Here is a 14,066-nt window from a genome sequence, read left to right as displayed (position 1 = left end):
ATGATTATTTCCTTCTTCCTAGATGCAAGGTCATATTCTCTATGCCACTCAGAGAATATATCTAGCATTAAGGCATAATGATTCCCATTTTTCCTAATCCATCTATTGCTCAAGATCATGCTATAATTTAATTTGCTTCATATCAGGATTATTAATTTTTTTTTGGCCACACCTGCAAAATGTGGAAATTCCTGGGCTAGGGATCAAACTTGTGTCTCAACTGCGGCCTGTGCCACTGCTTTGGCAACTTGGGACCTTTAAACCACTGTGCCACAAGGGAACTTCCAGGATTATTACTTTCTTGCACAGATATTTTTTTCTTGGAGTTGCTAACTGCATTTCTAAATGAAAGAAAAAAAACATGCTTTTGCTACCATTTCCCCCCCCCTCCACCCAGGTTCTTATTTTATATATTGCCTGGAGTCCAAGTCTTTTCTTCTTGATAGTATCCTTGCAGCCCAAAGACTATCTTTAAGAAATTGCATAGCTCTAATCCTGGCTTTGTTCCTCCACTGCTTACATCTCATATCTATTTTTCCCTTGTGTTTCTCCTCTTTTTACTGGAGAACATCCTCAAGTAACCTCTTAGGAAAGGTTATGTAGCAAGTAAACATTACCTACCTTCTAAAAATGTGTTTATTTGCCTTAATTTTTTTTTTTTTTTTTGCTTTTAAGGGCCTCATCTGCAGCATATGGGAGTTCCCAGGCTAGGGGTCTCATCGGAGCTGCAGCTGCTGCCCTATACCACAGCCATAGCAACTGTGGGATCCGAGCTGTGTCTGCAACCTATACCATAGCTCACAACACCACCACATCCTTAATCCACTGAGTGAGGCCAGGGATGGAACCCACGTCCTCACGGGTACTAGTTGGGTTCCTTACCACTGAGCCACAAAAGGAACTCTCAGCACTGTATTTAACTCTGTTTTGCTAAAGACATAGAAACTAATGATGCCACGTTTATACACCAGCCACTTTTGCAAACTTAACTAGGTCCTTTGGATATTTGGTAATTACTGAAGCATTAACTGATTAGGGCTGAAAAGGAAGCATATAAGGATGGTGTGCCTCCCACAAGCCAGAGGATACAGCCCTAATTATCTCTCAGAACAAGCATTTATTAAGCCACAAGCTTCCTGGAAGGGTACTCTATGGAAAAGCCATTGTTCCCATTCCTGATAAGCTCATAATTTCCAAGAAGAAAACAGATACAAGCATTTACATTCTCCATCAAGTAAAGCACAAAACCAGTGAGGAATAAATAATGCCAATTAGCAAAGTCTTTATGATTCATGGGACCCTTTCATAATCATTTCAAATAATTTGTTCATTTGAACAAAAATCTTTCTTAATAAAGTAATCATGACTGGAAAAGAATGGCAATGTTTAGTCTCCCACAGAGTATTTTATGGACTTACCTTTCTTGCAAGGACTGAAAAATCATTAGCATTTTCATACTATTTAGGCATGGAATCTTACTTGAGATCAATGATAGTTGGCCACCAGGTACACCTACAAATAACTGTAAGAACTACAGATGTCACAAAAGGTACAGAATACTACTACTCTGATCTCTGTGATATTAGCAAGGTCCACAGATGAATTAGCAGGGGTTTGCCAGTTTCCTGTAAGAATACCTGAATAGCAATGTTTTCCCATTGATCATAATCTTTAAAAAATAATACCATATATGCATGTTGTGGATGGCTGGAATGATCACATTTTAACTGAGTTCTGTCCAGAGATGCTGGGCACACATTTCTGTGTTTTGATTTGGGGCTCCAAACTGTTTTTGGAGTCAATGAGAGAGAAGCCAACTAACTATGTAAATGATGCGATTATGCCAAATGATGCCAGGGCAAGCTGCATGAATGAAGGCTTGGACACAGGTCCAATAGAGGGAAAAGGGTGAGAGAACAGAGTCAACACATGGCCCCTGGTGATATGAAGTGCTGAGCTCCACCAAGAACCTGCACCATGGCAGCCAGTACCCAGAACACTATAGTTGGTCAACAGTAGAGGCCCTGGGTCAGGCTCCTTGGGTTTGAGGCTTCACTCTGCCCCCTCCTAGATGAACCTCCTCAGGACATTTATTTTTTAGTCTTTTCTACGACATGTATTTAATCTCTCTGGGCCCATTATCTTTCTCAATAATATGGGAATAACAGTAGTATTTACTGATGGAGCTATTGTGGGGTTAAATGAGTCAAGTCATTTCAAGTACTTTGGCCAGGAACTTACTGAGAATTATCAGCAATTTTTTTTTTTTATATTTTCCCACAGCAATTTTTATAATTACTACTCAAAGTGGAAATTTAGTTTCAGTTAAAGTCTACATCATCTGACAAGTTATATCAATATTGTTAAATTGAATTTGGCTGGGTTTTTGTTTGTTTGTTTAGTTTTGTGTTTAATTTGTGCTTTTGTAGTTAGATAAGCATAGGATATATTTATACTTACTTTTGTGAAAGTCTCATTATAATAAAAATCATTGCAGCCAATATTTTAGGTGCATGCTTTCCTCAAGATTTTCTAGGAACTGGTCTATTTCTATAACATGGGCTTTATAGAAGAGATCTTGTTACTTTTTTCGCACGTGTGTGTTTGTGTGTGTGTGTGTGTGTGTGTGTGTGTGTGTGTGTGTGTATTAGCAGGGCGTTAGTCCTTGTTGGGTAGTTATTCGAGAGAGTGGACTATGAGTTTGCTGAGCGGATGGGGATGTGGAGGGTGGTCCCAGACATTGTGGGCAGCTGATACTTGATGGTGCCCTGATCCTGCCCTTGGGTGCACATAGCTGGGCTGGGGGCAGGGGGGGCAGTGCCCTGGGGAGAAAAACCTTGACCATAACGATTTCCTCCCCAGATCCCTCTCCTGGGCCGGTCCAGGAGGTCCAGGTCCAGGAGTTCCTTCACACTGAGTGGGCACCCCTGAGAATCCTGGACCTATCCAGGAGAAGAATCTGGGGAAGAAAGAGACTTTCTCACTCCAAGTAGGGAGGGGCCATCAGATCATATAAACTTAAGTATTAATACAGTGAAGTTGGACATATACATTTCGCATCCACTTAGTTTTCTGTTGATGACTTCTTTCCTTAGAAAGGTGAGTCGGAGGAGTTTTTGTCATGGCGCAGTGGTAAATGAATCCGACTAGGAACCATGAGGTTGTGGGTTTAATCCCTGGCCTTGCTCAGTGGGTTAAGGATCTGGGGCTGCTGTGAGCTGTGGTATAGGTTGCAGATGCAGTTCGACCCCTAGCCTGGGAACCTCCATATGCCGCGGGAGCAGCCCAAGAAATGGCAAAAAGACAAAAAGACAAAAAAATAAATAAATAAATAAAGGTGAATGAAGTGGAGTTGCCTGGGAGGCTTAGCTGGGCGATCACTCCAACGGCCAGCACCCCTTCTGCACATGATGCTGCCTCGTGGTGATGGAGTGACACGCGTCCTGCCAGTAAGTTCAGAGGTAGTAGTGCAGCCTCAGCCCTGTCCTGATCTGGCTCGGAATCCCACCCTCGGTGACCCTGCTGAGTCAGATCCTTGCAACCCTTAGAAATGTCGCCGTAAGTGAATTGGGACTGACACCCATAAAGAAATTAGGATCAACACCCACAGAGGTTCAGGCGAAACGGTAAAGCTTGTTTAGGACCGTGCACATCACATTGTCAAGGGGGGGGGAGATCGGGCTGAGTGAAGAAGAAATTCTTTGGACTGTCACAGGGAAAGACTCCTCTTTATCAGTGGAAGATACAAGCCCTGTGAGACGCGGGTCAAGGAAGACAGCTGACAGCAGCTTTGCTACACCCTGCAAGGCTCCGTGTGAAAAAAACTGAAAAACTGAAAATGGCCTGTGGTGCCCAGGCTGTAACACCTCTAGGACACATGCGTATCTTTGTCCCTTTGGAGAATTCGACTCTGCTCTGTGAGCAGCAAGCTGATTCTTGAACAGTCAGTCACTCCTGCATTTTGGTCACTTATGTGGCATCTTGGGTACTGCTCAGGTCTCCGTATAAGAATGAGTGGAAATGTTTACAGCCTGGGTTCACTAGGGCAGTCCTCAAGCAGGAACCACCCCTCGGTGCACACTCAGTGTGGCTCCAGACCAACTCTAGAAAGGTCCTTTGGATGAGGAAAGAAAAACAAGGAGGTGACCATCACCCTCGACCCGCAAAACGAACAAACGCAGATCCTGGGTATTTGCCAACCGCGGCAAATTCCATAGTTGGGCTTCTTTTGCGAAGAATTTTGTCTCCTGCCATTTCAAATGTGGGGTGGGGATGCAAGGTACTTGCACACGGGTAGCTTTCCATAGCGGGGTGTGCAGGGAGACAGAGGGCCACCCAGGACTCGGCACCCCTCCCGATAACCCCCTAAGTCCATGTCAGACAGACTGGAGGCCAAGGTCAAACCACCACTGGCCCTCCGGGGAAGCTAGCTCATTCAAATGCTAAGTGAATGTTCCCTAAAAGAAACTGACCCCAGGCATGAGATTCTTTCCTAATACAGGGTATTAGTCAAGTGGTTTAGAGAAAGCCAAGTGGTCTTGAACGTGAACAGATGCCCTTTTGAGTAACTTGCAGTTTGCGGGAAAGGAACTCATGGCTTTAAAAACGAATCTTGGCAGAGCTTATTGTATTAGCACTATCTCCCCTTAGCCTGAGTCTGTCAGATGTGCAACTTGAAACACTGTGTCCTTTTCCCGTCACAAATCAGGTAGAGAGTGACTAAGAGCCCAGGCGATCAGTTTCAACAAAAGCTGCACAATAGCAGGATGCAGAGCTGTTTGTGAATGTCACAAAGTAGAATGGATCTTGGCTCTTTTGAAGCACTGTCATTTGTCTCCCAGAGGAACAGACACCTTGAGAGTTTACCAAGTGCAAAGCGTGTGAAGTATTATATATACAACAAACCCTCCAGACCTAGGCCTCGTCTGCCAGCTTAGTCTCCTCTCCCAAAGGTTACTATCTTCTACTCCTTCTGTCCTTCTTTCTTTCCTGCCCCTCTTCCTTCCTTCCAGGTGTTTTACTGAGTCTCACTGGAAGCAAGATGGACGATGAAATAAATCACATCCTCGAGTGGGTAGTTCTTGATCTGACCCGAAACTCTGCCTCTGAACTGTAGCAATATGCAGCTGACTCCTAGGTCATTCTGAAACCAGATACCTCAATGGCCATAATCGTGGGCCTTTACAGAAATCCTCAAATGGACAGCTAGCTAATTCAGCATACACACACACACACACACACGCACGCACGCACATATGTGGTCCTCTGGTTCTATAGGCAAAGGATTGGTCTACTTAATGGGGTATTAAAAAAAAAAATCAAACTACTCAGCATATCGGAAAACACAAAAACCGTAAGCCCAGGATACTCCATTTGCTGAAATTTTACAGTTTATTTTTTTTCATGTTGAAAGTGTAGTTTTAAAATGTCCCCCCTTTTTTTGGCTTTGTCTGTGACATGTGGAAGTTCCCAGGCCAGGGATTGAACCCGCACCATAGCAGTGGCCCAAACCACTGCAGGGACAAGACCAGATCCTTAACCCACTGTGCCACCAGAGAACTCCTTGAATGCCATTTTAAAAAAGGTTTTGAAGGAGTTCCTGTTGTGGCTCAGCAGCAATGAATCTTGCTAGCTTCCATGAGCATGCAGGTTTGATCCCTGGCTTCGCTCCGTGGGTTAAGGATCCGGCACTGCCATGAGCTATGGTGTAGGTGGCAGACATGGCTCAGATCTGGCATTGTTGTGGCTGTGGCATAGATCAGCAGCTACAGCTCTGATTTGACTCCTAGCCTGAGAACCTGTATATGCTGTGGGTATAGCCCTAAAAAGACAAAAAAAAAAGGGGGGGGGTTGAAAAAGCAATTCTGAAGGAGTTCCTGCTGTCAATGGGAAAGTGGGTTAGCTTCCCTGAACAAGGGCCATGTTTTGTTTAGAGGAGACGCATGGAAAAGAATGAATAATCCTCAACCAAGAGTCCGAGAGCCAACAGAACTCTCACACTGCCATTCTGTCACTGATTGGTAATAGGTGGTTGTGAATTGTTACAACTCCCTGCCAGAAGACCTAAATAGACATTTCTCCAAAGAAGACATAAGGATGGCCAATAGGCACATGAAAAAATGCTCAACATCACTAATTATTAGAGAAATGCAAATCAAAACTACAATAAGGTACCACCTTACTCCGGTAAGAATGGCCATCATCAATAAGTCTACAAATAACAAATGCTGGAGAGGGTGTGGAGAAAAGGGAACCCTCCTCTACTGTTAGTGGTAATGTGAGATGGTAAAACCACTACGGAAAACAGTATGCAGGTGCCTCAGAAAACTAAATATAGAACCACCATATGATCTAGCAATCCCACTCCTGGTCATATAGCTGGACAAAACAATAAATTTAAAAAGATACATGCACCAGCATCTTCATAACAGAATTATTCACACTAGCCAAGACAAGGAAGCAATCTAAATGTCCGTCAATAGAGGAACAGATTAAGAAGATGTGGCACACATATATACAATGGAATACTACTCAGCCATAAAAAAGAATGACATAATGCCATCTGCAACAACATGGATGCAACTACAGCTTCTCATACTAAATGAAATAAGTCAGAAAGAGAAAGACAAATACCATATGATATCACCTATATATGTAATCTAGAATATGGCACAAGTGAAACTATAAAATAGAAACAGACTCACAGACATGGAGAACAGATTTGTGGTTGCCTAGGGGGAGGGAGTGGGATGGACTGGGAGTTTGGGGTTAGTAAATGCAAACGATTACCCTCAGAATGGATAAGCAATGAGGACCTACTGTATAGCACAGGGAACTATATCCAGTCTCTTGGGAGAGACTATGATGGAAGATAATGTAAGAAAGGGAATGTGTATTTATGTATGACTGGGTCATTTTGCTGTGCAGCAGAAATTGGCACCACATTGTAAACTAACTATACCCCAATAAAAATTTTTAAAAAGCCAACACTTTTTGAAAAGGGACTCTGCCCTAGCTAATGTCTAAGGTCAGTCCTCTCTTACTGCAGTGTACACAGCAGGATTCTGGTAGAGGCTGACCACCTGTCACTTGGTGCACACTTGTTAATACTGCAGCTGTGCTCAGTTGCTGCTGGGGAGGGAAGCCCAGGAGCTGCAGAGGAGAAGGAAGAGGGCAGGGGTGGGCGATACTGCTCACCTCCACTCACCCACAAAACTGAATCCACGTCCAACCCTGGCCCTCACCCTGTCCTTTGCTTTTGTTGGAAATGAATGGAAATGCCTGCTTGTGTTATCATTCAACAGAGTTCCTGTCTCTATCCTTGGGTCTGTGGGGCAGCAGAAAATCCTTGGCCTCTTTTTGTGCTTCTTTGAAGCTCTGAGGCTTGAATACAATCATGAGTGGTCAGTCTTGCTTTTTCTTTCTTTCTTTCTTTCTTTTTTTTTTTTTTTTAAGGGCTGCACTCATGGCATATGGAGGTTTCCAGGCTAGGGGTGGAATCGGAGCTGTAGCCGCTGGCCTACACCACAGTCACCATAATGCACGATCCAAGCTGCATCTGCAACCTACACCACAGCTCATGGCAACACTGGATCTTTAACCCACTGAGCGAGGTCAGGGATGGAACCTACATCCTCATGGATGCTAGTCAGACTCGTTAATGGCTGAGCCACCACGGGAACTCCCAGATTCAGTCTTTCGAAGATGAAACTGGAGGAAAACTACCAAAGGACCACCTTTACATGCACTCAATGCAACATCTGGAGGAAGAGAGGAAGTTTCTGGCCTTTTCAAGTCCAGGAAACTTCTTTCCCAGAAGTTTTTAGACTACCTCCCCTGGTGTGTCATTGGCCCCCGTCAAGGCACATGCGCATTCTTGAATAACCCCCAGATTTAGGAATTGGATGGTTTTTAGACTTACCAGGCCCCCTCCAAGGTCTGCAGGTGGGGTCAGCCTTCCTTGAAACACAAGGCTGCAGTGAGCGGATCGAGCTTGATTAAACGTGATAAAAATCAGAGAACTGTTAGGAAGAGAAAAAACAAGAATGCATGTTGGGCTGGTGACCAAAAACATCCACTGTCATCTTTGTATATATCCTTGCAGAAAATTTTACCTGCTGCTTCTTATTCTATTGGACACCACCAGTCCTAACAGCAATATTTACTGTACCTTAGTGCCTGCCTGGGGTTGAGTTGACATCTATCCTCTCATTTCACTCCTTAAGACAGTGTGGTGAGGGTCAGCATTATGTACCCCGTTTTATAAATTAGGATGCCAACGCTCAGTGAACTACAGTGACTTGCCTAAAAACACAGGGGTAGCCAAGATGGAGATGGAACATCAAGATGTGGCTCCTGGGGGTGTGAATGTCTATCCACTGCACGAACTCTCTCCCACATGCATCTGCCACCTGCCCAGCCTCCCAGCATCTTGATTCTTCCCTGCTGTTGGCCTTTGCTTCAATTCCCCTTCCACAACCCCCTCCCGTGGCTACAGTGCCATCCTGCCACATCCCCAAGCAGCTCCACCTCTGGAACTGGGGACTCTTTGTCTTGCTTTCTGTGTTCACACCCTCAGCGCAGGTGTTTGGCTTTTCCTTGCCTGCTCCCCCATCCATCCAGACTCCTCTCTGACCCTGTGTTCCCACCCAAATCCCTTGTCTCCTGCCCATCTTCCCAGCCTGACAGCCCCTCCTGCTTCTTTCCTTCTTCTGACTTGCTTGGACTCTATGGCAACCAGTTCACTTACATGTTTATCAACCCTCCATCTCCTCACACCCAGTCCACTGGGGGCCCCGGGCTCGCTAACCCACACCAGGAGTCCATCCTACCCCAAACTCCCATGCTGGAATTTCTGTCTTTCTTTTGTCTTTTTAGGGCCACACCTGCGGCATATGGAGGTTCCCAGGCTAGGGGTCTAATCAGAGCTGTAGCTGTCAGCCTACGCCAGAGCCACAGCAACGCCAGATCCGGGCCTCATCTGCAAGCTACACCACAGCTCACGGCAATGCCAGATCCTTAACCCACTGAGCGAGGCCAAGGATGGAACCTGCATCCTCATGGTTCCTAGTTGGATTTGTTTCCTTGGAGCCACGACGGGAACACCTCAAGTTTCTTCCATAATGTATTGGGAGAAAAGTCACAATTACTGTTTCCAGCCCCAGCTGGAGGCTTAGGGCTCTTTGTCAACGAAGCCTGGTCCCCAGGCTTCCGCCAGCCCCTCCCCTGCCACTATCCCTCCCACAGATAGGTGACTGCTGAAGGGTCCTCCTGCCTTACTGATGAAGGGGCCCTCATGGGAAAGACACCACCGAGCCACTGTCCTCCAGCCCCACATGCTCGCCAGGTAGGAGCTGGGGGGCAGGCTTGACTGAGGAAAGGCCAGAGGCGGGGATGATGGGGTGCTGCCCACTTAGGAAACTGGCAAGTGGATTCTGCGGTGCCCTGAGGGGTGAGTTTCCAGGAGAGATGATAAAAATAGAAAGCAGGAAAGGAGTTCCCGTCATGCCACAGCGGAAACAAATCCAACTAGAAACCATGAGGTTGCAGGTTCGATCCCTGGCCAAGGATGAAGAGTCCTGGCAGGGGAGTGGGGTGCTAGAGGCCCAGGAATTTCTGGAAGTAGAGCGGGAATACCCTTGGCATCTTGCTGGGCCGTGCCTGTGTGGGCAAGTCCAGACAGACAGCCCTCCCTCCCGTCCCTGCTGTACCTCCCCAGGGTCTATCTTGCCTCCAGCAGTCCTTCTGATTTCCTCAGGCCTTCGTTCCTTTCCTTTTCACACACTTCTTTGGAACTTTTTCATCCTAAAACACATGATAAACTAAATTCAACTCGGCGGCTTTTTCCAGCACCTCCGGTCCTTCCTTTGGGGCAGCCACCTCGTTCTCTCCACCATCGCCTCCCACGCCAACATCACTGCTCTCGCAGGTCCTGGAGACATCTTACTCCATGTCCTTTGGCCCATTTCAGTGACTCTTCCTAGACGGCATCCTGTCTGGGCCCTTGGAGCATGTGATATCCTCTTGGAAATTTGTCTCCCTTAGTTTTTGTGGGGTGTTTTTTGCTTTTTTAGGGCTGTCCTGGCAGCATATGGAGGTTTCCAGGCTAGGGGTCACATCGGAGTTACAGCTGCTGGCCACAGCCACAGCCACGTAACACGAGCCATGAGCCACATCTGCAACCTACTCCACAGCTCATGGCAGCACCAGATCCTTAACCCACTGAGTGAGGCCAGGGATCAAACCCACAACCTCATGGTTCCTAGGTGTATTCATGCACCACATCTGAAACTCCCGTCTCCCTTAGTCTTTATCACATCACCGTCTCATGGTTTGCCAACCTCCTCAATGGCTATTGGTCTCCTTTATGGAGTCTCCTTTTTTTCTTCTGGCCCTTAAGTGCAAATGTTCCCCAACCCCCAGTTCTGGCCCTGATGGTCTCTTTTTGCTCTCCATTCTCCCCCAGGGCCATCTCTTTCACATCCACAGTTTTAACTTGCCTGTATGCTAATGCCTCCTTAAATGTATTACCTTTGGTTGGGATCAGTATGCAAAACTTAAGAGAGCTGACTAATCATGATAAATACTGCATCAGTATAATATTATAAAAACGAAAAAGTTAGGCAGAAAAATTCATGATGAATATCAGAATTTAAATACAGACAAGATCAGTAGTAGCAGTGCTGTATGGAGCCATCGTGGAGCCTGAGACAAAAGGCAAAATCCAAACTACTGATCTCCAAACATGCTAGTCATCCCCTAGATTAGTGGGTCTCGATTATGGTTGTGTGTTAAGATCCCCGCTTTTGTTTTATTTTATTCTATTCTATTTTATTTTTGTCTTTTTTGGCTGCCCTTGAGCATATGGAGTTCCAGGGCCAGGGATCAGACCTGAACTGCAGTCGTGACCTGCACCACAGATCTGTAACCCACTGTGGCAGGCCGGGGATTGAACCTATGTCCCAGTGCTCCAGGAACACCGCCAATCCCACTGCACCATGATGGGAACCCCTGCTTTTTTTTTTTTTTTCCAATTTTCTTTCTATTGAGATAAAATTTACCATTTTCAGGTGTACAAATCAGTGGGTTTCAGTATATACTTAATGCTGTGCCAGCAGCACCACCAATTCCAGTACCAATATTTCCATCATTCCAAAAAGAAATGTCACACCTATCAGCAGTCATTCCCCAGTACTCTCTCCCCCCACAACTAATTTACTTTCTGTCTCTATGGATTTACAGGAAATGCTATTTTGGGCATTTCATGTAAGTGGAATCATAAAATATGTCACTTAGCATAACATGTTCAAGGTTCATCCACGTTGCAGCATGAATCAGCACTTCATTTCTTTTTCTTTTTTGGCAGCACCCATGGCATGCTGAAGTTCCAGGGCCAGGGATGGAACTCATGCCACAGCAGTGACCCAAGCCACTGCAGTGACAATGCCGGGTCCTTAACCTGCTATGCCTCCTGGGGATTCCAGCACTGCATTTCGTTTTATGGCTGAATGAGAGTCTAGTACATGGATATGTTGGGGGAGGTTTTCAAAAATAGCGATGCCTGAGCTCTATACTCAGTGATTTTGATTGCGTTCATCCATGGTAGGAAAATCCACTCCTTCCCCAGGTAGTGGAAATGGGCAGCCAGCAGTGAGGACCCACTGTCCTCAGAACTGCTATGGAAATTGTCACATACCTCTTGACAGTGGCATTTGTCATCTATTGGAAGATGATGTCTGGGTTTTTCTTTCCCCTTAGAAACTGAGCTTTCAAGGGCAGCAGAGATCATGTCTTATCCTTTTCTGTATCTCTCCGAGGCCTTGCTCTGGGCCTGGTCCACAGTTCAGTTTGATGAACAAATAAACTCACTAAATCAAAAGAGCGAATGAATATTGAACTATGTACATCACCACCTGATTAAATGGTACACTGGGCTTTTAAATTTTGTGTATGACTAAGAATCTTTTTTTTTTTTTTTTGGTCTTTTTCTTTTTTTTTAGTGCCACACTTGAGGCATACGGAAATTCCCAGGCTACGGGTCAAATTGGAGCTGCAGTTGCCAGCCTACACAACAGCCACAGCAATGCCAGATCCAAGCTGCATCTGCAACCTACAACACAGCTCAGGGCAATGCCAGATCCTTAACTCACTGAGTGAGGGCAGGGATCGAACCTGTTTCCTCACGGATGCTCATCAGGTTCATTTCCTCTGAGCCACGACGGGAATTCCTGTGATTAAGAATCTTCACAACATATACTGTTGTGTGGGACTGTGACGTGCTAATGCCCCTAAACATCATCAAGGTTAAGGGCACTATCAACTGTCTTCTGCCACCATTATAATCTGCTGGTGGCATCAACTAGGAAGAAGTGAAGGCTTCCAAATAAATGAGATTGAAAAACTTAATCATATGCAATGAACTCTAAGTGAATAGATTGGTCTAAAGACAATTTCTACCTTTCTTCTCAAGTAAACAGCTCTGTAAGAGCTACGGAAGTGATTTGGGTTTGATGGATGGCAGCATTTTTGGGGTACTTTTCTTAGGTTTCATTTTAGAAATCTGATTAGGGAGTAATCCAACTGCCAATCTTTTGATCTTGTACATGTGCCACCACTTCAAAGATGGTGTGACAATGAGGGCTGTGTAGGAAGCTGTGGGTGACAAGATGCATGCTTGCCCATGACTAACCAGGCCTTCCATTCTGTCCTCAGCGCGTGCTAACACTGGGTTGGTGGCTCAGCTGCAGTTTGCAACTATGACTCTTCATCTTCAATCTGACTGATGATTTTGCTCCAAAACAGAAAGACTCCCTGCATTCTGCAGAAGAGCACTGAGTACCCTTATGTCATTATTACGAAACTAAATTCTGCTCTACTCTGTTTCAATGTCTTCTAATAAAATTTGAGCTCATCAGATTTGCTCTTCCTTTGTAAGTTTATCTCATGATATTTTGCAGCCTAAACTTGAACATTTCAAGTCTTCCTAATTAACTGCTAAACCAAAAAAAAAGGGGGGGGGGAGTCTCAGAAAGATAACAATGAGGGAGTTCCCGTTGTGGCGCAGTGGTTAATGAATCCAACTAGGAACCATGAGGATGCGGGTTCGATCCCTGGCCTTGCTCAGTGGGTTAATGATCCGGCGTTGCCGTGAGCTGTGGTGTAGGTTGCAGACGCGGCTCAGATCCTGCGCTGCTATGGCTCTGGTGTAGGCCGGTGGCTACAGCTCCGATTCGATCCCTAGCCTGGGAACCTCCATATGCCGCGGGAGCGGCCCAAGAAATAGCAAAAAGACAAAAAAAGAAAGATAACAATGAGATGATACTGCCTCTACTTCACAGCAATGGAAGAGATACCAATTTGTTATCTTCAAATGAATTCTAAGAACATTATCCAAAATATCTCAATTTGATGACGTTCACAGAAAATCAGTCTTGCTCTCCTGTTCCATGTAGAGAGCAGTGACTATCTGTAACTATTGCCGATTTGAGTTTGGATGCATTATTTGAGCAAGAGAATCTTATGCGATCTCTGACTTGAGAAATGTTTGCCATGGCTTATCAGAGCAATCACTGATCTCTAGAGCTGCCCTGGGAAAAACGATGTAGTTTTTTAAATTAAAGCATAGTTGATTTACAATTTTTTTTTCTTTTTTGGTCATTTTTAGGGCCACTCCTGTGGCATATGGAAGTTTCCAGGCTAGGGGTCAAATCACAGCTGTAGCTGCCAGCCTACGCCACAGCCACAACCACAGCCGTGCCAGATCCAGGCCACATCTGTGACTTTCACCACAGCTCACGGCAACGCCAGATCCTTAACCCACTAAGCGAGGCCAGAGATCAGACCCGAAACCTAACAGTAACTAGTTGGATTCATTTCCACTGAGCCATGATGGGTACTCCGGAAGTATAGTTGATTTACAATGTTATGTTAGTTTCAGGATCACAGCAAAGTGATTTAGTTATGCATACTGAATTTCAGATTCGTCTCCATTATAGGTTATTACAAGATATTGACTACAGTTCCCATTATAGGTTATTACGTCTCCATTATAGGTTATTACAGATATT

The 14,066-nt window shown here is 45.3% G+C and overlaps 1 protein-coding gene across 6 annotated transcripts in view; it reads right to left on the bottom strand.

Annotated features, from left to right (window-relative positions):
- Positions 1 to 14,066, bottom strand: part of F2RL1 (F2R like trypsin receptor 1) — a 73,966-nt gene that overhangs the window by 56,625 nt on the left and 3,275 nt on the right. The window contains exons 2-4 of one of the 6 annotated variants that reach the window (XM_085013895.1): positions 11,696 to 11,867; positions 9,711 to 9,804; positions 7,922 to 8,021 (exon numbers count right to left, since the gene is read on the bottom strand). The gene's annotated coding sequence lies outside the window, so the exon portion shown is untranslated. The remainder of the gene's footprint in view (positions 1 to 7,921; positions 8,022 to 9,710; positions 9,805 to 11,695; positions 11,868 to 14,066) is intronic. The other 5 variants (XM_085013896.1, XM_085013899.1, XM_085013893.1 and 2 more) reach the window with 5 other exon arrangements.

The sequence above is a fragment of the Sus scrofa genome, chromosome 2, assembly GCF_054392235.1.
Source record: "Sus scrofa isolate SSC_HxYL_T2T_F1_AM1 chromosome 2, Sscrofa_HxYL_maternal_Yorkshire_Landrace_v2.0, whole genome shotgun sequence".
NCBI lineage: Eukaryota > Metazoa > Chordata > Mammalia > Artiodactyla > Suidae > Sus > Sus scrofa.
This window is presented reverse-complemented; position numbering and strand designations above follow the sequence as displayed.